The sequence below is a fragment of the Morone saxatilis genome, unplaced genomic scaffold, assembly GCF_004916995.1.
Source record: "Morone saxatilis isolate NCDOM2014 unplaced genomic scaffold, NCSU_SB_2.0 Contig14, whole genome shotgun sequence".
Taxonomy (NCBI): domain Eukaryota; kingdom Metazoa; phylum Chordata; class Actinopteri; family Moronidae; genus Morone; species Morone saxatilis.
In genome coordinates this window covers 22,047,309-22,050,807 of record NW_023339696.1, presented here as the reverse complement: position 1 = coordinate 22,050,807, position 3,499 = coordinate 22,047,309, and the positions used below count along the sequence as shown (strand labels likewise).

Here is a 3,499-nt window from a genome sequence, read left to right as displayed (position 1 = left end):
TGTTTTGACATCATGGAAGTGTCCCCACAGGGCGCTCAGGTCCCAGCTCCAGTGTTCCCAGTCTCTGCTGGGACAGAACTCACTCAGAACCAGTGTCTGAACCAGGAAGTCCAATCCATCCAAACACCAGCTCGTTCCAGTGAAACATCGTAGTTCAGTAGTCGTCACAATAAGACTCCTTTTTTTCCATTTTTTGGTAATATTGCCACAACAGTCGGTGCGGCCGGTCGCCTCCAGGATCCTGTGCTTCTAACCAACATGGAGGATTGCTGATCCTGCTGTTTGTTACCCAGTGCACTGAAGAACTACAACATCACAAATGCTCGGCAGACTAAAACCAGAATGTTTATCAGTACACAGAACTGTTCCTGCTAACCTCTCAGACACAAATCAGGACCGCATACTTACCTTTTCTTCTGCAGGGGGGCTCAGCAGCTGGGGGTGGGACAGGTAAGTGATTACCGTCACTTCAACAAGCTGTCTAGCTCACTAACACGCTGAGGTTGCCTGTCGTACCCCCGTAACAGAAGGTTAAACCGGGTACGTGGTCATGGATTCCAAACTAAAGAACGCTGAGGAGATGAGGTGTCTGAGATGCCATTAAAATGTGTTTCTTAACACTAGCAAGGTATTAGTGCCTTTTTAAGAGTTAAAAGATATTTTGATGATTATCGCGATAATATCAGCATTTTGCTATCATCCCAGACCTAGACGGGTACCCAATACAACACAAGTATCAAACACAAGCTGTCTTACTGATGATGTATCAGCTAATGTGGAAGGAAACTCCAGTGTGGACCTGTACAGCAGTCACACACACACACCGCTGAACCTCCACCAATCACAGTCTTCAACCAGGAAATTAAAACTCATCAGTGAGTCGAGACTTAAAGTTCATTCTTCACAAAACAATCTCGCCTCAAGGTCCGTTCAGTTCGGGAGCTTTCAACTGGACTTCTTCATCCTTGGGTGACATTCAACGAGCTCTGAGGACCGAAACTCAGTTGACAGTAAGTAAACCGGAGCTCCAGAACCGGCACCAAGGGAGATTATTGGTCCACTTAGAGATATTCCTCTGATACTGGTACCACGCAACGTAGTTGTTAACGAGTACAATGAACAGCAGTGTACAGGAGTTTTTGCAGTAGTTATTAGCTGGTGTCACCACGTTGAAACTACACGGACCTTGGGGTGGTCCAATTAGAGTTGTTCCGATACCAGCCGGCGAGTACACAGGTCTGATACCATGTAATTGATTAGCCCCGAAATGGGACTCTGCTACATCCAACAATCATAGCAGTTTACGCTCTGTAAAAAATAATAATATACATCTGTTATCTATAACGATCAGAACTCGGTATCGGAACATCTCCATCGGTCCAATCCTGTTCCTGTCCAAAGAATGAACTTTCAATCTCACTTGTTGTTAAAGATACAATCTACAGCAGAATCAGAGTGAGATGAGGCCTTTCTCAATCTGCATCCTTCAGTCCACATTCAGTCCAAATAACTGCTTTTGTTCTGCCCATTTTACCCAGAATGCTTTGGGTGGATTAGATTAATCCATTTTAAAAGCAGAGACCCGGTCATACCAGAATCTAAAACACCAACAGTTTGTGGCAGAATCGGTTTATTCACTCACAGAGTAAACTGGCTCAAACTGACCGAACCATCCAAACCACAGACCGTATTTTAACCAAAAACACACTGACTTCGTTAGCTAAATTGCTAACTCAGTTCGAGGTTTTAGGACTCAATCCTGCGGCGCTCTATATGCCGCCTATGCATCGAATCAATACAGCTGCTAATACAAATATGTAAAGATTAAAATTAATCGTGATAATCTCTCTGGATAGCAGAGGGCGCCGTTTACTTTTGACTCAGAAATATAAAATTATTATTTAATTAAATATATAAAGAAAGTTAAAGAAAACACATTTTGTAGATTTTTGTCAAAGAAATAAAAGAATGTTTCTCATTTTGTTATAAAAATTGAATCCTGACTATATCTGTTACCTGTTAGCCACCAAGCTAAGCTAACAAGCGTATTTTCCCCCTTTATTGACTGAAAAGTTGAACAGAAAGAACTAAATGTTCTCAGGAAGCTGCTCGGAGAGATATTGTGGCTGTGTTCTGGTGTGACCGTTATGCTTTTAGTTTTTATTGGACAGTTTAATGTAAACTTTGTAAAGTGGACTGAATTCTTGGCGTCGTCTGTACTGAGAAAGACCTCCAGTGTTAAATATTTGTACTTTATTTAAAGCCACTGTCGTTAGGTCCCAAAGAGCTTTTTCGTCTTCAGCTCTGCGTTGGAAGTTAAAGGATCCCGGAGGCGACAAATGTTTCTCTCCTCGCACTGAGGTTCTTTGTTTTTTAGAGATTTAGCGTCTTTGCTAACAGTGATGTCACGTTGCCTTTAGTCCAGCTGCTCAGTGATGACATCAAAAGAGAGGCGGAGTCTCCACATCCCCGGCCCCTCCCCTGCCGACTCTCTGCGAGCCAATCAGAGTGCACGGGGGAGGGTGGATCATCTGAAACCCCGCCCGGATACAGGACTGAGCAGAGGGAGCTGATTGGCTGCAGTCTGTGAGTCCAGTTTGAATGTTTGAACGTCCTTCAGCAATCGAGTGTCCAAAAAACGAAGAAAAGAAAAGAACTGGAGGGGAAAAGAAAGGAGACGTGTTTTTATTAAAGTCCATTTTATATGGTAAAAATGTAAAATGTAATAAAATCTGTTCAGACGGGGGCGGCTTTATGACGTCCTATGGCTGGTGACGAATATATCGCCGCCCCCAGCTGGTTTTAGGGATGATTATTTGGCCGATTTTTGTCTTTTTTTTTTTCTGATTTAATGGTGTATTTTCACATCGCACTGCAGTGAATTAAGAGTTCATTTTTACTAGTTTGACGACAGAGAATACTGTAACACAGACAGGAGACAGACAGGAGACAGACAGGAGAGAGACAGACAGGAGACAGACAGACAGACAGGAGACTCTCCATGCTGTTTCCTGTAGGGACTGGGTCATAAATTAACTATAGATAAATATCTATAATACATATTGTGTCTTTATTAGAGTTCTGAAGGCTCATTCACTGGATCCGTTATTTAATCCTTTCTATTAAAACAGACTCACGTGGTCCTCTGAGGCTCCAGTGCTACGTTTGAGACTGGACCCCCGGCTGGCTGCTGGGCTCCGGTCCTCTCTCCTTCAGGGACGGGTTGATCTCCTCCTCGGGGTCGTAGTAGTAAAACTTCCTCAGGTAGGAAATGAGCGGCCTGAACAGAGAGCGAGGGGCAGCATGGGGTAAATATATACTGAAATATATACTGTATAAAATATAAACTGTATAAAATATATACTGTATAAAATATTAAGTAGAGCAAGGTCTTAGACGCGAACTCCGTTTTAACATTTAACAGAGACTCCAACTGTACCAGCCATGAGCAAGCACGCTTGGCGACTGGGCCAAGGAAAAAAACTGCCTTTTAACGGCA

General features: G+C 43.2%; 1 long non-coding RNA gene across 1 annotated transcript; it reads right to left on the bottom strand.

The window, feature by feature from the left end:
• Positions 1–1,956: 1,956 nt before the first annotated feature.
• Positions 1,957–3,284, bottom strand: LOC118323054. Its single transcript, XR_004796482.1, has 2 exons — positions 3,138–3,284; positions 1,957–2,656 (listed from the first exon to the last, which is right to left on the bottom strand). It is a non-coding gene; the product is annotated as an uncharacterized LOC118323054 (long non-coding RNA).
• Between the last annotated feature and the right edge of the window lie 215 nt (positions 3,285–3,499).